Source organism: Falco punctatus (genome assembly GCF_963210335.1).
Source record: "Falco punctatus genome assembly, chromosome: 1".
Lineage (NCBI taxonomy): Eukaryota > Metazoa > Chordata > Aves > Falconiformes > Falconidae > Falco > Falco punctatus.
The window spans coordinates 121,819,907-121,840,194 of record NC_137580.1 but is presented as its reverse complement, the minus strand read 5'-3'; the positions used below and the strand labels follow the sequence as shown (position 1 = coordinate 121,840,194).

Sequence of the window (20,288 nt, the reverse complement as noted above, 5' to 3'; positions counted from 1 at the left end):
TGTGAACCAAGGGTTTGTCCAAATGATTCTTCTGAGCAAAGAGAAGCTACTAGATACCACCCCTGAACAGCAAATCTATACCCAAGTTTGAGTAGGATTTGTTTTTCAGATGTCCTACCACTGCTTTGGTCAGTTTGGCACATGGGCAAAGCAAGTTCATAATAAATGAAGCAGAAGTTGTTTGTCCCTAGAGAACTGATCAGTTTTGTCAGCAAGAAATCAACTGCAGATAACATCACCAACAGGAACATATACTTTACCAGCTCATACTGTGCCCTTTCTGTCTGAAGAGGATAAGAAAGGCTGCAAGGATGCTTCACTCTACTCTCCACGCTGGCTGACAGCCACTATAGCCTGCGGGAAAATGTGCACCCAGCACCCTTTTATACCAGAGCTCTGGACAGGATCATTATCTCTGGGGCCACAGGCTTCTTTTTGCATGATATAGCTCTACACTACCAATCTTTTCCAGCCCGACCCTGTAAATCCCTCACTATATATATTAACAAACTGAGCAGAGTGTGATATTGCTTGTGGAGAGCGCGCTTCCCATCCAGAATTACCAAAGAGCTGCTTGAGGAGGTCCCATCAGCCTGATCCTTAATGCTCAGAATCAGCACTGAAGGAAGGCTCATGAGGTGCCCGGCTTGCAATTTAATGTGATGGAAATGACAACAGAGGTGATTCTGACCCATATTCCTCATTACATCCATCGCACCTGAATGTTTAATTGTCATCTGCAGTTCTCATTAGCACTGTTGTGCTAGGAACAGGACACTGCAATGGAAAGAGTGACAGATTCTGTGTATCCGAGTGGAAAACACTCTCCTTGTCACACTGCACCTAGGCAGCAGTGAAGCAGAAGCCATTTCAGGGCCACCCCTGAGCGGCCAGGAGAAGAACAGGGAACACCATCTCCTCAAACACTTAAGGGAGATGTGGTGGTTACTGCGCTGTGCACCTAAACCCCAGAGCAAAGAGGCTGTCCCACGGCTCACACAGAACACCCTTTTGTCACCTGAGCCCTATCCCACGTTCAGTAGCTAACAGAGCCACGTTAGGGCAGCACCCGGACCTATGCAATAACAGCTTCGTAATGGGAATCACCACGAGATCTATTGCCTTTTTACAGCACTCTCACATCCATTCTGATCTCTCAGTACAGCTCCTCCTTTAAATTAAGCAGGCACTGAAGCAAACCACACATTGGCAATGTCCTTACCCCCAATGTGTTGCTGGACCTAAGCACCTAATAACAGAGGCTGATTTTGGAACGCTTCTCAAATGGTGCCAGCTCATTATTTCAGAGAAAATCAGCTTCAGAGAGGAAGGTAGGTCACTGCTTTTAACATCCCAAGTTCCTTTTAGAAATGACTCACAGAAAAAGTTGTATGCATTATTAACCTGATCTCAACACAGGTTAGTTTCTACTGTGAGCTCTAGTGGAGCCATGCATCAAATGAGAGTTGTATCACGTAATCCAGCTAAGCCATATACGCAAAAGATCAAATATTAGAACATATTAAATATACATGTACTGCTTTCAAATATACAACAGAAACACTGACCTGATTCATCAGTGCTGCCTCAGTCTCCTACATGAAGAGGCCCTAAAGCCTTCAAAAAATAACCCTTTGTAGAGACAGGGAATTTGTAAGGAATGGAGGTATCGTGTGGAGAGTGTCCATGGACTGAGTTATTTGACATACTGAATGAAGATTTATTAAAATAGGAAGAGACTTAAGGATGTATCAAAATATGTAAATAAGTAGGAGTATGGCAGAACTAATCTCTACTACTTCCTACTTTTTAAAATACATTTTAATTACACAAAATCAAATGTTGTCCTCCCAACCCCACCTTTTTTATTCCCTTCCTGCTAATAGCTATCAGTTGAGTCCACTGGCTACAAGAAATAACAATCCTCAAGGAAAATATTGCTATAAAAGTAGAAATGGGAACATGGAATTTGGATCATAGGAATCTTAGTAGGGCATCATTATGAGCCTCCTACCTTTTAAATCCCTGCATTTTTGTTTACTTAGTTTTATGTACACTTCTTCCTAGAGTACCTTGAAAAAAATAAAACAAAACCAGCCTAAGAAGTAGCTGAGTTCCACTGCATTTTTTTTTCTTTTAGTTACAGTTTAAAAAAAAAAGAAACAACAAACTTATCTATTTGGGGATGGAAAGGCAGACAAGGCTCATTCTTCAATGATGTGGGCTGGCAGCATCCTACCTGTTCAAAACATACACCCCCCCACCCCTCACAGCTGATCAACCCCTGCTATACCATGTCCTGACCTCTTTCTGAGCAGCTGCTGACAGGTAACTGACAGAAATGCAAAGGGCACATTAAACATTTAAGTTACCTACTGCTGTATCTAATTTTGAGGTTTCTACTTGTATTCTGTGTTTGACAGGGAAGTCATATGCTTATAAAAGTATAATTTGCAGAAGTTTGCATGGAAAACCTTCCAACTAACATGGTTGAGCGCATCCCAATGAATTTTAGTTTAGCAGCCCCAAACTAGGGACTCTGAGTCTTCTGTAAGTCTGGTCCATTTATGTTTACTCATGTGTGAAGATATGGAGTGTTCTGCAATTACTTCCTAGTCCACTACGTTTTTCTAATGCACAAGAGGGTTAATTTTCATTGATGAAATCCTAAAAGATGGCCTGCTGATACCAATGCTTGTAAACTATAGGGTATGCACCATTAAAATTACACTGTTACCGTGAATGAACTTAAATCTTCTGGTTAGGGCTTATGCTCCAAAGCAATTTTCTTCTTAGTAAATTAGTGAGAAAGTTGCACTTTGCCAAGAGTGAGAGGTGAGGGAAAATAAAAAAAAAAAAAAATAAAAAAAAATAGACTGGGCTGCTCAGCAGGGATCCACAAGTCTCTGGCTCAGTTTTTACTGGCTGGTATTTAAACAGCAGAAAAATAGCATTAGCATTTTCATGGGCTGTTATATGCCCCCATAATTTAAACGCGATTTAGCTTTTAAAGGGAAACTCTGCAGCCTTCAAAGCTTAATGTGTGTGGGAACTTTCAGTGCAAAAAGGCCAGAAAACACATCATCTGTGGTTCTTAAGTCCCAATCGAGTGTAAACGCTCTCATTTTCCAAGTTTGAAAATGCAGTTATGTTTTCCTTTTTCTGTGGTTGCCAGGAATTGCTGCTTTTGAAAAATGAGACAGAGAGTCCATTATTCACTGGAAACTTGCCTAGTCTTAAACAAGACCTTAGGTGCCATGTGTTTTAAGATGCACATCCTCAATAAAGGTGGTTTTACTCCTCAGGCTTGGTCCGATTCCATCCTCTGCTTGTTCTACCCACTGGAAAGCTGTTCATTTGCCTGCAAACCACTAATCTCGACCTCTGGCCACAGCCATTGACAGAGAAACCCAAAACTCTTTCCAGTTTATTTTGACTCAAGGCAAGACTCAGAATTCAGGCCAGTTCCTGGTATGTGGCCGTATTTGTGGCATTAGCAATCTGATCGTTTGAGATGCATGAAACTGCAGCCTAGATGAATACAGAAGACAATAATAATACATAAGAAAGCTAAGAATAAAACTTGATGTTTCCCAACATTTTTCAGGTTATTTCAAGGACAAAAGGTTTCAGCAGTGCACTGAGGTGGCACAACCAGCTCAGAGCAAAGGCCAGCGGCTTTAGGAGAACATGTAAGACATCCCATGGTACACAGACTTCGGGATCCACTGTGAAGAGAGTTGTTTTCCCCTTAAACTGAAGAATCTATAGCTGAGTTCTGTACTACAAGATTGGGAGACATATATATATATATATTTATTTATTAAATCCTTTCTGGCTTCTCAGTGAGACTTTCCCATGCTATTTTGTTAGAAATACACTTTCCTCAGCGGGTGAGCGCTTCCAGAAAACTTCACTTTAGGACATAAATAAGAGCATTTGGATAAGATTAAAATGTTTCAATTTGTTCTTTTCTGAGCAAGTGATTTCTCTTCTGTTTCAAATAGCTCTGTTTAGACATTTCTGCTATGGTACTGCTGTATGCAGATGTTAAATATTGCAATGGACCTAAAATTATTACACTTAATTTTATAGGTGATTTGGATTCTTTGCTTTCATCCCCATTTAGAACTCTTATTTTTTGTTTGTTTTTTTTAAACACCATATCCCAGGAAATGGAGATCCTTGGCCCCTTCTAACATTGTCACTGCTGTCCCTGGGTAGGAGGGGAGGACCAGCACCACTCCAAGCAGCTGCAAGTTCCCTGCAGAACTACTGCTGTTGCTGTAAATCATTCCTGGCTGAATATCTGTTTCTCTCAAAAGGGTACTTCATGTTTGCTCTGACCTCCCATAACATAAGGATAATCTGAGAAAAAAAAATGCACAGAGGACAAAAATAGTGCAAAAAGAGTGTCAGGTGTGAGCCCTAACATCACAGAAGTCCCTACTCTGTATTCAGTATTAGAGCACACAGCCTTTAAATATTTCGCTTGCAGGCAGCACAGAGACGGACATAAAAGCATTTTGAATTATTTCTTCAGAGATGATGTATCAGAACAAGACAACAATGACTTTAAAAGGAACAGTTTATCTCTACAAAGTATTAAACTTTTGAAACATTTTTCCCTCTACAGAAAAGCCTTTTAAATAACAATGCACTGAGTCACCAGATTAAATCCTGGGACCCCATTCTGTTGCTGCAGTTTATGAGCAGCTTCTATTCTAGGGGAGTTATTCACATGCTGTAACAGGGGAAAGGGCAATCCACAGCGGCAAGACTCTTATGCCTTCAACAGAAGTTATTTCCTGGGCAAAAACTGTGTGAATATGGGGTCAGTAAAATTTGAAGAGATGGGATGGGGCCAAGAAGAAAGGAGTAAGAACCTGAGCATGAACAGAAAAGAGAGAAGATGATGTTACTGTCTTAGAAAATGTCTCTATCCTGTATTCTACAATCATATTTCTGTTACACAGCTGCAAAACTACTTTTGATGGGCACTAGCGCAAATAAAACCCAATTGCTTGAACGTACAGAGAAAGTAAACAGGAATGACAAGTTGTCAGGATCACCAAAGCAGTTCCATTGGACACTCAAGCAAAGATTTACGATTAATATGTTGGATTTTGTTGTTGATTTGTTTTGTGTGTGTTTGGTTTGTTTTTTGGGTTTTTTTTTCCCTCCTTCTTCTGGGATTTGGTCACATCTATCAAAAAAACCCTAATGGCCAAATTAAGGCTGCGAACAAATCAGTACACCAAGAGGGAGGGAAGGGTTACACAGATGATGAGGGCAGCCAAGCCTTGGTGGTTGAGCTGGAAGCAGAGCGGAGGTCTCGGAGCCCACCCTGGCCTCTCACATGGAAGCGCAGGCTGCCTTTCTGAGAGGGAACAAGCCCTGGCTGTTTGCATCCTCCTTTCCCACACACATTTGCTTTCAACTCACCCGCCTGGGACTTCCGGCTCACTCCTTCACATCATGAAGTCCAGATGTAAAGAAAAAGGAAACAGTGCTGACCATTTATTAGTTCTACTGTTGTGTAGTGCTTTTATGTACTTGCTGCAGCGTTACTGGATCTTTCAGGTTTGTTTTTTTTTTAAATAGTTTTAAAATAATAAAGGTAGCCTTGAGGGCTTAATTTAAGAGCTGATCTTTTCTAATATCCTTGTGGACAAAAAAAATAACAATAAAATTCAATTAATACCATGTATATTGTACTACTCACAGTCAGGATATCTAATTCTTTCTGAAGGCAAGATGCACCATTCCCAACCCAACATGCAGATATGAAAACCAAGGAAGAAATGGGATCCTTCAGAATGAATTCTTTTCTTTCAAAACAATATGTGAAACGTCCCAGGAAATTAAATTCCTTCCTGTCTTTTCAGCACTCTTAACTATTTATGAGGAATTCATAAATGTCCTATTTCAATACACTGAAGCTAAAACAACTCTAATTAAGAAGAATTAATAATTTGAGTCTCAGTTCTCCCCCTTCAATCCAGTATAGAATATTGCATATCTCAAAAATAATATTTTTATTTTCAGAAACATTTCCAGTGGAACAAGGAGAGTAAATAGCTAGCAGAACTAGGTCCAAATGTATAGCTAGCATAACCAGGTGTAAACCCAAGGATTTAAAATTTTTTACTCCCCAACTAACACAATCCAAGCCAACAGTGGGAAAAGCTTCCAAAATCAAAACCCATTCAGAGCTCTGTTTTGAGTTAAAGCACCAGACATCTGTATTACCTAGCATTACAAGCTCCAGAGTATAAAAACTGTTTCAGATCTTCTTCATGAAGGCCACACGAATGGGGTTACATGCAATTATTTTGTTTATAGCAGTCTGCAATGGAAAGATTTGCAGAGAATCAGTACTGAACCTCAATTCATTTTCCTCATTCTCATTTTAGAGTACAGAATGAAATTAGCAGAACTCCATCTTCCAAACATAAAATTGTGTTGATGTCTGAAAAGCAGCCTGATTTGTAAATATCTATTATGTACCACTTGTGCCTAAGCAAGGATGCAATTATTCAGATTCATTCTGTGCTTGTGCTCTTTGATTGCCAGAAATCTTTATTGCAGTAGCAGAGGCTGCCCTAGCTCACAGGGAGCCTGGGCTAAGGTTTGAGCCCAGCTGCCTTCCCCCCAACCCCTTCCCTCCTGCACTGCTATAGGATTTTGCCTCAGACTCCTGATACAACCAGGTCAAATGAAATTGTTATAATTACTAGTCTCTGAAACTGGCATTAAATGCTAGATGTGAAAACCAGAATGAAAGGATTAAAAGGTAGCTTGCTTTTCAAGGTAATTTCAAGCACAAAGCACTGAGCTTCGTTAATGGTTTCATGCAAATATTCTGGGAAATACGGTTTTCTGGTTTAAGATGGACCAGTCTGGCTGACTACCTGGCTGAAGTATTTGCCTGCTGCTGAATGTACTTCAAGCTACTTTTCAACCCTCATGATGAGGGGACAGTCCTTACTATCAATGGGGCAATTTTGATGAAAAATCCACAGAAATGTCTTGCAAGAGGCAGGCTGCACTCACAGGTAGCTGCTTGTAAATGGAATGGCACAGACCCAGGTCTGACTTTCAGCTTTGTTTATGCTCAGCAGTTGTGCAAGCTTTAAGCCAGCTAGAAATCCAACTCATTCCAGTGCAACTTGCTCTTTGGCTAGTTGTATGCCAATTTAAGCTCAGTTTATACTGGGTTAGGCTGCTCCTGTCAATTACTTCCAGAAGTCACGTGGAAGGCCAGGAACAGACTTACAGAGGAGCGCATATGTGTAAGGGGGAGGTGGAAAGGACTGTTTAATGGGCAGGTAACACTTAGACAAACCTCGCTAGAGAGTGTTTGGAGTCACATGTGGGGAAGCAGCAGCATCTCTTGTCAGCCTGGAAGCTCCTGTGCGTGGCTCAGGAGCTGACAGCTGTAGTCTGTACACATCTACCTTGGCACGTCTCCTCAGCTGCAGAGTTGAGGCTGTCATAGGACCCTAAGATCAGAACTTAGTATTTAGCACTTAGTGTAGCTGGACATCTGTTCTTCAAAATGAGAAGTATCATCCGTTTGGTATACGCATCACTAACAAAATCTGAACTTATGCAGTCATAAGAATAAAAGCCAAGTATTGCAACTGGAAGGATGAAATGAAAGGTATTACATTCATTACATTATTCATGCCAGTCTTTACAGTACCAAGTATGTCACTAATTATATACCAGCCATGTACCAAAAGTCACTGTTAAAACAGAAAATTAACTCTTGTACTTAATTGAAAATTTGCTATGATGCTTAACTTTTTGAAGTTACTCTCCACCAGAAAATTAAACAGTCTAATTGGGTTCACTTTTGTGTATAACCGGTCTTGAATCTTTTACATTTTCTAATTCATATGCACCTGCTGTAGGTTGCAGTGTTTGATTTTTGTATAAAATAACTCTTTCTCAATTGGGACAGGAAAAGCAACAAGGGTTCTAGTGTAAATAATGACACTAGAAATACAGAGTCATTGGTATTTGATTTTGTAAATATTAACTTTTTAAACTTTGGGGTTTTAGCTAAAATTGACTAAATTGTTTGCCATTAAAAAGCAAGAGAATGCAAATGAATCAAACACTGTAAGCTACTGGACACACTAATGATGTTTTTTGCTAGAGGCAGGCTAGGAAATTGAGAAAGTAGGGATGCCACTAGACTTATTTAAAGAAAGTTTGTTTGAAGTATGCACATCTTATTTAACAAATAACATTTCCATCAGTAAGATTCTTGTATGTGATAATTTGAGGTAAGATTAGATTTATTTTAGTTTAGCACCACATTTTTAAAAACAAGTTATAACGTTTGCAGATATCCCAGACATTCTAGTTCAATTTTTTCAGCTGTTTTTTAAGATATGCAAAGAGAAACAATATATTTTTTTAGAAAATACATTAAAATATGGCAAATAAACTGTTTGATTTGTAAGTTTGATGCTTTCACCTGAAAACGGATTTAGTTAACTATAGCACTGTTCTATTACAATGACATATTTTTAACATAAATACACGGTCATCACACATCAACAGTTCACACTGTGAACCACAAATTAATTCTAGCAGCAGCACCAATGCTTGAGTTCTCATTTTTCACTGTCATATATGTGGCTTTAGTGTCAGAAGCGATACATCTAAAGCCTTTGCCTCGCCCCTGCTTTCCATTCAAATAGCGTGCTATCATACTGTGACATGATCAACAACCTTGAAAAATACCAAGGCATGGATTTGAATATAAGTTTACGTATCAAAGAGGAATATACCTTCTGATCCAATTTAAAGCTCAGATCAAGCAGTACTATGATATGCTCCACACAGCTTTAGCTGGCAAGGAACTGCATTAACGACCGAAAAGTTAGCTTCTGCAGTAAAGTTTTTATAGTGCTATTGGGGTATTAGTACCCACAGCAAAAGCCCAGAGTTACAGGAGTCTGTGAAATACAGTCAGTCTCAGCTACTCTGAGAACAGACGCGACGCATCACCCTGCTCCAGGCTCTCCAAACAGTGGTGAATTTTACTTTGGCCAGGTCCAGCTTAGGTTCCTGTTTTGCACATAACTGGGGAAGCTGCTCTGGCAACTATACAGGTTGACTGAAGAGAACCTACGAGCAGTATTCGCTCACTCTGATAAACAGGGTTTGTCCCAGCTGAGTGGCATTTTGAGTAGGGGAAAAGCTTCCAAAACACACTGTCAATGCAAGTGTGGATAAGAGAAACTGAACCTTCCCTAAACAATATAATTCAATACAACTAGGCTTAATTCAGTTCCCTGGAAGATGTCCCAATTAAGTAGATTTTCTAATTAAGGATATCCTGATTACCTACTGAGGTGTCTATAGCATTCAAGTGACATATAAAAAACAGACAAGAAGTGTGCTTACGAGGCCTTGTCCTGTTTAGAAACATGGAATGGTTCAGCTGTCAGTGAAAATGAAAGTAGGTACATGGTTTTTTTCCAGATTGATCTGTGTTGGTAATTGCAGGGTGAAGAAGAATAATGATACCTATGAGGTCAAACCTGCCCTTCACTTCAAAGTGTAATTCTATATGAACTAATGAGAACCGGACCTGGCATAACACAGCAAAATTGCATCTTCAAGAACAAAAAGGCTTGAAAAGACGGGCTGTTTAATTTCAAGAGAGTTGACATTTTCAGTCCAATTTTATCACAGATGCTCCTGTAAAAATTTGCTTGCTTTAAAAAAGTGGAGCAATTAAAACCCAACTAATGCTGGGCAAGCTGCCTCACAACACTAAGCTAAAACCTGGCTTTACGAAATATAAGTTAACTCACATCGTTTCACTTCCCCAACTTCCAGCCTACATGCTGATGCCCTGGTTAGGCATAGAAATCTTGTGCTCACACAGTTCTGGATCTATATTTAACAGTACTTAGCGTGACCTTTTTCTGTAGAAGTGAGTTCAGCCTTCCCGATATCAACATACTCATTCTGAAGAATTTTTGGGGGACTTACTATGTAGCTGAGCTACTGCCTTTCTAAAGACAAGTGTAGTACAACTCTATATCCAAGAAGCATACTAGTCCTCACTTTGGGCTGCACATCCAAGATACAACGCTTTGACACATGATTCATTTGACTTAATTTTCATGTTTTCTTTCCTAAATGTCAACCTTTCAGTAATATTAAGGCAACTGAAACCTACAAAGAATTTAAAAAGTGTTCATATGCATTCAATCTTTTTAAAATGCAACCTCTAAGCTTCTGCTGACATAACCCATTGATCTTCATTTCTCATAAAGTACATTCTTATTTTTGTGTTTCTACTCCCCAAGCACAAAAACAGAGGCCAAGGTGTTATCCTTCAGGTCTTCTTTGGTAGTGCCAGGTAGATGTGTACTGCAGATGTGAGTTATGCTAACCATTAAGACATATTTCACATAAAGATCACATAAAGCAAAAAAGTGTCCTAAGGCATATTGTGCATGGGTCTAAACCTACCAAAAGCTCTTTAATAACATGGATAGGTGGCCTTCTAAAAATCCAGCATGACTCCAAAGTTTCCTTAGTCTAGGGGAGTTCACCAATGATCAGGAACATTGCAGGACAAAAGGCAAAAGGTTTACTCATCCTTTTAAGAGAAGCTGCCAAGAAGTACAGACCTATTTACAACCATGGGAGACAGGGTGGGCACAGATCAAACAGTTGTATTAAGAAGTATCATGATATACCATGAACCTTTTGTACAGCAGGCAGTATTGTCTGATATCTGTGTGGACTATCATGGCTAGATTGAGACACAAAAATTAGCATTTTGATACTTTCAGTACAATGCCCCAAATGGGTGTACATTTAAGACGGCTAAGAAGCTGGTTATGAAAACACCACTGACTTCCAAAAACCGCTGGCTCAAATTCAGCACAAAATCCAGGTACAGCAACCACAAAAGGTACAGCATCTGTCAACTCTGTCCTTGAGGAATGGGCAGCAAAAAGTTTAAAAAAATAGGAAGCAGCTATATAAAGTTTTGAAGCTCTTATTCTTTAGCAGGTTTTCTCACAATTGACGTGAAGCAAACCATAAGAACAAATGTAAAAACTCTGGGAACATTATGAAGAAATTGAATTGGACAACACAGAAAATGCTTACAGATGTCTGAAAGGCAAAAGACTCCAGCTGTATAGATCAGTTAGCAGCACCACAAAGTGATCTAATGTCACTTCAGAGCTGCGTATGACTGTTCTCATCCCATTATCTGACCTGGCACCTAGCATTAGTGTACAACAGACAACACAAACCAGGAGACAGGAGCATTTCAGGTCTGGTATCTGATAGATAAACTCGTACATCAGGGTACACAAGCAGGAGAAGACAAAAAAAAAATAAAAAAATAAATCGATCATTGCAGACAACAATGCTATGGAACAGAAATCATACACTTAAGTGACTTGGTACCCATTTAAAAAGAAAAGGAAAAAAAGAATCAATGATGGGTACTGTGCCTCATCACCTACTTGACAATACACACCGAAGCAGCAAGAATCCTAAAGCAAACAGTTTCTGAGAGGCTGTGCTATATCACACGCTAGTTATGGTGCCAGTCTCTTCGACAGTTATACATACAGAGGGGACCATGCTAATTTGCACTAGCTCTTCCACTGTGGTTTATTTTTCTGGCTTAATAGCAATAAGCTTTAATGCCTTGTTTCCAGCTTGAAGAGAGAAAGAGGGGGAAAAAAATACTCCTGCCAGCCTTAAAATGTTACACTTGTTTCAGTTACTAATCTGAATGGGCAGAATTTATCCCTCTGCAAACTTTGCGTGCCTGTCAGCATGCTTTCTGACCAGCACCAAGGGCTGGTTTTGGACTAACTGATATGCTTTACCATGCTTTGGTTTTGTTTGGTTTGTTATTTTGGATTTTTTTGGGGGGGTTGGTTGTGGTTTTTTATATCAAAGGTAAAAAGTAGTTAAGCAGAATGACATATTGCAGAAATCCTCTATATAAAGTTTATCATTCAAGTGCACAGATGTACAAAACAGTTTAACAACCAAGGCAAACCACCCACTGCAGCCATAGCTTTACAATGGATTGATTTAATTTTTTGAATTAATGACAACTGAATCTCATTTTCCTGTGAGCACAAAAATAAAATCCCAAAGCTTACATGTTTTCACCTCTGTGTACACGAGTGTCTGTCCATGACTTAAGGACGAAAAAAAAAAGCTTAGTTGAAGCACCTCTAGAGAAGACAGTGAGAAAGAACACTTGTTCTTGCATGCACAGATTCAAACACTGAAAACATATTAAAAATGGAAGTGAAGAATATGTCTTTGTCTTTCTAAACAAACTATTGCTAGAGAACCACTTGTTTTGCGGTCAGGCTGACCACAGAATAAAAGTACAGAATTAAATTCCAAGAATTGGACAGGAACATAAGAACAGCTTATTTTACATGGGAAGGACAATAGCAACCTCATGCATTGCAATTTCTATCTTTCCATAGATTTGAATAAAGAGAAGATGTGGAAAAGAAGGTCAGAACATCTCTGAAGAAAGGAACTAAGCAGAGCTGCCACCCCCCCGAAACATTGAGAAAGAGGCAGATGGCAGTCCTTGTTTTCCAAGCTTGCTCTATTGTAGTAAACAGAGGAACTTCTTATCCGCAGTCTTAGCTTTAGATACATAAGTCTTTGGTCAAGTCTTTCTCAGGTACTCAGGCTGAATTTCTTATCCCTAAAATTCTCCTCGAGCTTTGGGAAGAAGCTTTTCCTGTAAAAAAGCCAGAGAGCTTTTCAAGTAGACAAGTCATCTTTCCCATCCTCAGTCCCAGCCGAGTCCTATCTCCTCTCAAAAACCCACAAAACTTAGCTTTTCTAATCAGCTCTCATCATAAATTTAATTAGCGTAGGGTGACACAGCTTTTAATGCTTGTGAATTTTCTTGTTTAAAATGCACAAGACTGTTTTGAAACAAAGACAAAAGACAGACAAACCTCCAGCTCAAACCCCTTATGAATGAACATCTTTATATGGGACAGGTTTTCCTAGCTGTCAGGATAAAGCCTGCTGCTCTGGAGCACTGAGGGACGATTTATTGCTGGAGCAGAGATATTTATGCATAACAATCACAGGTATATGGGGGGGCGGGGGGCAGGTGCTCCCACCACCCCTGGTGGGTCTGGACCCTTCGCACTCAGAGCAGAGGCATGCAGTTTAAGAACACATTACACTGCTTACATTTCATGTTGTTCTTCCAGCAGCTTAATGATTTGCAAAATCACGATTCATTTGCTTCTTGTTTGTTTCTGGGTGAGGTAGTATATCTTAATCATTGGCAGGCTACATACAGAGATTTCCTTCCCTGTCTGTGGTTCCTTAGGGTCGAAATGGCTGGTGCTAGAGCAAGGTGATCTCAGGCAGAGAGTTCTCGCACAGGTGAAGGGGACAGAACTAAACTGGTGCATCAAAGTGCTTGGGAGACCATGATGAACATCGCCTTGACAGAACAGAACCAAATGATGAAGTGAAACTGAGCAGCGATCAGGGCATAGAGCTAGGTGACCTTTAAGCACAAGCTTGTGGCTCTGATAGAGTTCGATTTGGGACTAGTGCATTAGCCTGGGTGTGACTTGTGTATAAAATGGCTATAAAACCCCCACTCACCCTAATCTTAAATGTGCTATGAGGCTTCACATTACTATTGTGCAAAACTTGCTGAGATCTTTATCTGGAGTATGCTGTGTACAGTGAGCTCCAATTACTAATAGCGCCATTAAAAAATAATTATCTGGAATAAAAATGCTTTTTGTTGGCAGACTTCTTGAGTTGTCTGTGGCATCTTCCAGTGACTTAATATGAATTTTATGAAACTATCTTTCCAGTAAATCTGTGTGTGTTAATTAGAGAGACCGAAAGAAGTTTCATTCTGGGGGCAGAATAGCAAAGTGCGACCCTTGGTGAATGCGATGAACTACTTCATCCTGAAGAACCTTGCCTGTAGTTTTTGACATGAGTAAAACTACAAAAATAAGATGTGTGAACATTAATGGCTAATTAGGGTGCCTTCATTGCATCTCTGCCAATCTTGATACATATTTTCAGACCGACAATGATGAATAAAGAACAGTACATAACAAGGGGGAAAGGCTGCACTAACAGAATCTGGAGAAATGCATGCTAATGACTGCATGAACCCATCAGAAGGCAGATGGGAAAGAAGGAGAACAGTCTGCAGCTGCAGTTGTTTTGCACATCATTCAGGAGCAGGGCAGATTTCCCAGCATGGCTTCTTACTGGAATTGTTCATCAATGCCTGGCTTTGTTCTGGTCTTTAGCCAGGCATTAAAAGGGGCACTGTTTCGATTAGACAGACAAATCACCTGGCATCCCTGACTACATGCTTCCAAGTCCTAGAAGATCAGAGGAGAAAACTTAAGTTTGATACTTTGTAGAAAAATCATACAACACATTTTAAAGTTTTTAAAGATGTAGGTGTATGAAGGATACACAGTTAAGTCTTACCTAGCAGCAGGACAGCAAACAGTGCAGATACTTGAGTATGAATTAAAAAACAAACCCACAAACTTTCCCATTTTGATTTCAAACACACACTTAAAGCTTACTGTTTCTGACAGTTAATTTTAGAATTATGCTATGACCTGTAGCCTTAGAGTGAAAAGAAGTTGAGTTTGGGGGGAAAAAGAAAAAAATGGAAGGATGGGTGCTTGAGAAAGGTGTCACTTGGAACAAATTCTGAACTTCTGCAAGAAATGATTAGGAGGTCAGATACATTTAAGGACAAGAACAAATGTAGTTGACCAATTAATTAATTTGCTAAAATATTAGACAGGGAAAACACAAAACAGAGTGCAAAAACCCAAAGTGGTATAATTTGGTTTAAAATTCAATTAACAGAAAGAGATCAGCATTCACCCAGCTCTGGAAAAGACTCCTATGGAAACAGCTAATTTTTGTGTTGGGGGTGGGGAATCACTTATTGCTGCAAAAAGGACATAATTTTACAGGTCTTTCTCAGCCATTAACAGGGGCAGGGCACATAGGTGGTGAGCAAAACAAGAAAAATGTCATTAGACTCATTCAAAAAAGAATTCATGGCATTAGTTAATTCAAAGAGTTACCTAGTCTCTATACAGCTAAGCAGCATCCAGATTTCGATTACACTGAATACAGAATTTGGCAAATTCAGAGCACCGTTAGGAGAAGACATACAGGAGAAGATACTGAGCAGTGAGTAAATTAACACCATCTTTCCCCAGACTACATCTTTCAGAAACGTTGTGTTCCCACAACAAATCTCAGCGGGGAGGAGAAGACAGAAGGGGGCACCAAGGGACAGAAGATGTCTCATAGTGACAAGAATTACAGCTGCTCTTTGCTCAACTGAGAGAGGCTCTAAAATAACTTCCACGGCTCAGCTAGCCTTTTCCAAATGGTGTAAGGTTGACTTGATTTACATGAAGGTGAAAACTGATTCAATTCAGATGAAACCCCCAAATTCTACATCTGCATTAACGTAACAAACCCCACGAGCTGTCCAGAAATATCTGAAAAGTGTTTATGTCTGTCAGGTTGGTCTGTTACCTGCCTGCTGGAGAAGTGAAAGGAATACAGCTTCTGACCTTCCAGTTGTTACAAGACCTTCCGCAGAAAGGGGGAGAAATAATCTAAACCTGGGGATTTAGCTGGCTGCTCGGATGTGGTATTTGGTTGTTGGTTTGGGTGCACAGTAATGCGTTATTATCCTCCTGTATGTGAATGGTATTTATCATTCACATTGCTCTGACAATATGCCCAGTGCTTTATAAACACCTGTAACAAAGGATGTTCATTGATTACAAAAAGGAATACACAAATGATGATTTGTAGCTATACAAACTACCATGGCATTTATACCCCAAACTGGCACAGTCGTCGCAGCTCACATCTTTTGCTCCATGGTTAAAAATAATAGTAATTAGTGCATATTTTGTATATAATACCTTGCATATTTTGATGGTGTATGTCCAAGACAGGAAACCGGTTGTTTATGATTTGTGGGACAAATCTTTGCAGCCATAACTATGCCAGGCTGACTGATTATTTTTCCTTTCAAAACAAACCAACCAGCACAATGCATCAGTGACAGTAGAATGCAGAAATGCTAATTCATAGAAGCAATAATCTGAAACTTCTCTGCCAGAAAGGGGTAAAGAAGAGTTTTTCAATAGTGCCCGTCATCATCAGCCTCAGATCCTGCCACAGCAAAGCACATTAACAAGCAGTTGCATCTTCTGAATAATGGTGGTCATGCCCTAAGTTAAGTACTCTGTTGGAGCAGTGTTAGTAGGGCATGCATGATCCTGTCCTTTTGGTTTTGTAATTAACACAATACAAACTCTTGGAGTTTGCCAAAGTCAGATACATAATTTCCTTATAAAAAACAGCTGTGTGTCTGTTTCTTAAAAGATTTTCTGTTAAGGCAACAAGGACTCTCTAAAAAGTCATTTTTCCTGGAACATAAATCAGAGCAGCTGCTGATCTAGCAAGGAGTTTGCTGGAGCTTTTATTTAAAAGAGAATCTCAAGGAAAACCCTTTCTGCTCAAGTGCATTTTGTCAACCACTTCTATTTTTCCCCACTGTTATTACTGAACTGCCTCAACAAGAGGCTTCAATATTAGCCCTCTGACAACAAGCTGACATTAAGCGGAAAGGCTAACTAGTACAAAAAATATTTAAACAGGAACCAAACAGGAGAAAATGTAAAAGGATATATATGATGCAAGTACTCAGTATTTTACATCAAGTGAACCTAATTCCAGTTATTCGACTTGGATCTTGGAAAAGCATTTGGAAAAGGCCCGTGGAAAGCATGTATTATTAATACCAAAATACAAGGAGCCAGTGGGAAAGATGGTCAGAAGTAACACAGAGGAAGATGGAAATCATTCAAAGAGAGCAATTCTTATCAGCCACAAAGACTTTTTGATGCACTAAGATGCAAGCTTTTGTCAGAGGGGAACCTCACCGCCTTATTTTTGCACAAAAGTACACACCATCCTTCCCATTAAAATACAAAACCACCTCTACAAACAGTACTGAAGGTAATTACTATTCTTATGTCTGCAGATACCAGATCCAGCTTAGTCACATTAATTAGGCAAAACTAAGGATTTTAGCAGCCAGTTCCGAGGCAGCGAGACAAGGAGGGAACAGGGAAGATTTGAGTTTCACAATGTTTTCTAGCAGTCTAATGAGTCAGAGATGGGGACCTTGCAGAAGGGACAGCAGACAGCACTCTGGAAGGGCTGCCAGCTGGCCTTTCTTAGGGAGCAGCTTTAACTGCATAGCCACTGCATTTCAAGGTGGCATCATTTGCATTCCTAAGAGCTTCACTTGAATAGGAATGAACTGAAACACATGCTTAAGTGCTCCATTACCTGCAGGCCCACAGGCATAGACAGCACACTCCCTCTTCCCCTGCACCCCTCTCGCCACTTTCAACATGCCCCCTCCAGCTGCCCCTACACTGTCTCCTCCCCTGGCACCCCTAGCAACACTATTTGATTTATGTAAGCAAACAGAAAATTAAGCCATGCTTGCCTGTGCCCCCTGCCCCCCCCATACAACATATGCTCTCCTAACTATCATACCTTGAGCAGATGTCAGCTGTGGCCCTGCAATCAGCTCGCTGAGCAGCGAGCATAGAGCAACAGCTTTTAACATTAAGATGGCTTGTGCCAAGGTTGCAATCCAGGTAACGTCTAAAAGTGATTGCAACAGTCTTTGATTGATACATGCTTCCACATAGTTAGACAATGAACAAAGCAAAGAAGTGGCTACTTTAACCACAACCGAATACCAGGATATTAAGCCATGTCCTTTGAATATTTCAGGACTTTTTTGTTTTAATAATTTCTCTGCAGTAAGAGGATTTCTACAGCTGTTTACCTTGAAATCTAAAACTATCTCAAGCTTTGCTCCATAAAGGCTCTTCTATTTCTGTTCAATTACCACACCGGGAAAAATAGAAGATCTTTTTCTCATGTCACACTTACTGAATGCCTCTGAACTGGGCAACTAGAAGAAACTATATAGGAATGAAAAAACCAAATGGATTATAACTTGAAATGACCTTGTGGGAGATTTCTATATGAAATGCGTAATAATCTGCTTTTACATACCTGGCTTACACATCAGCTGGCTGGCTTTAAGCTTTAATTCCTAAAGCCTTCAAGATAACAGCTCTCTGTGTTTATGATTAGGTCTTCACATTTATCTTACAATACACCTCCCATCCCAAACCTCAAACTCCCAAAACAGAATTTGGGCATCGGTCAGTGACCACTTGCCTCGGAAATGCTTGATAGGTCTGCTTTTTTAACTTGTCTTCATGAAACATGCTAGAGAAACTGCTCAGGAAGCCTCTTTTCCTAATCTTGATTACTGTATCTATTAATTTTCTGATTTAACCACTGAACTTTTACAGTAAAGGCATGGAGTGTAAACTCCTCCTGATCTGGAAGCCTCTGAGCAGCCTAGGATAAACTTTAGGAACAGGAAAGTCTTGGGAAAATTAGGGAGGAAGTTTTCTCCACTGAAATTTGACATTAAAGCTGTGATTTGTGCTTTGAGGAGGGGAATGAGAGGATGAAAAAACCCCACTCCTGTGATTCCTGGGTAACAACTGCCTCATTTGGAGATTCCTTTAGAATCTGAGCACTACCATCAGCTATAGCAGTTGCTTCTTCCCCAACACACAGATCCTCACTCATCACAGACTGACGGGAGGCTTCACATGGACCACCAAGCATCCTCGACATGATTTGAGACTTCAGATGATCCCAGAGGAGATGTCTGCCCCAATGCTTGTACACATGAAAGGTTTCACAACCCACTTGCAACCCTCGGCAGAGGCTCTGTGCTCTTCCAACGCTGCTAAATGTAATTAGAATTTAGCAAAGAGTTTATAATTGATTTAATTGCCACTGTTTTTCTCTTCAGGAAAACATCTAAAACCAGATCATTAACCCCTCAGCTTTCTTTGATGTCTGGGATTATTCAGTGGCATTTCCCAGAAGTTTAGAATTTTATTTTATTTTGCTATTTAAATAGTGAAATTTGAAGTACTACTACTCAATGTACTGTGTGCATATGTGCACTGATTAAGGTTCTGTTCAGCAGCAACAGTACCTAAAGTTCTTGAACTGGCTGTTAAAACCCAAACCAAACAACAAACCAAAAAAACCCCAAACCCAAACAAACAAACAAAAAAACCAAACCAAAACAAAAAAATACCCTAAAAAAAGGAAAAAAAACAACGTCACCTCAGAAGCCCTGTCCTCAGCAGCTGCTGTTCCCCCATTGGAGTAATCAGTTGTACCTACCTCTTCACCCCCTGTTCTCCCCCAGAAATTCCTACCTTTGGCTCTATGTGGCCTGGATCTTACCTCCAAACTCATTGTTACAGTTGCCAGGTGCACATTTCTTGTCCAACACTACTTCCCCACCCAACATTCTTGCAGAAATGCAAGTACAGATAGGAAATAACAAGTTCAACAACATTAGAAGGGTAACCCCTGAGCTGAAACTTAATTTCCCCCCTCATTACTCAAGCATCAAAGATTGAATCCTGGAAAATTTCACTAAAAGAGGATAATGAATAGGTGCAAACATAACTGATGGGAATTGATGTAAGACTCTGGATGAATATTCATGGCAAATATTTTTGCATTGTTTGCCTAGCTCTAATTGTGTTCATTAAAGAAAAACTTCATTAGCGAAAGAAAGAGCATATTGTTGTGCACAGCAGTGAACAAAATACAATCCTAGAAATAGCACTTACTGTTTTTTTGAGCAGTGTGTGCAGGTTTGTCAGTTACTGGTAAGAAAGGAAACATTTCAGAGTTATAATGAGCTCAAATGTTTGCATTAACAATTCAAATTCATAAAAGGGATAGGCACAGTTTGAGCTTCTTGCAAAACAAACAGTAGCACCAAAAATATTGTCATTGAATACTGAGGGATAGATTCTTGGAGAAACTAATGGATAAATAATAGAACTACTGCCATGCATTAGGGTATATGTGCATCATTGCCTGATGATGGATGACTTCTGAGTGTTTGTATGTTTCCATCTAACTGCTGATGCACAAAGGTGGTGCAGTTTCTTGTTAGTGCCAGCTAACAGAAGAGGGCTCTGTTTTTCAGCAAAAACCACCTCGGTCCTGCAAACAGCTAGCATGCATCAACAACTTTGCTTCAAATTGTAGCAGACTTGAAA

The 20,288-nt window shown here is 39.9% G+C and overlaps 1 protein-coding gene across 8 annotated transcripts in view; it reads right to left on the bottom strand.

The window, feature by feature from the left end:
* Positions 1-20,288, bottom strand: part of TOM1L1 (target of myb1 like 1 membrane trafficking protein) — a 323,891-nt gene that overhangs the window by 174,622 nt on the left and 128,981 nt on the right. For 6 of the 8 annotated variants that reach the window (XR_013929293.1, XM_080394531.1, XM_080394539.1 and 3 more), the window contains exon 1: positions 1-20,288. This exon is cut by the window's left edge and continues 32,394 nt beyond it. The exons of 1 other annotated variant lie outside the window; for it this stretch is intronic. The gene's annotated coding sequence lies outside the window, so the exon portion shown is untranslated. One more of the 8 variants, XM_080394533.1, reaches the window with a different exon arrangement.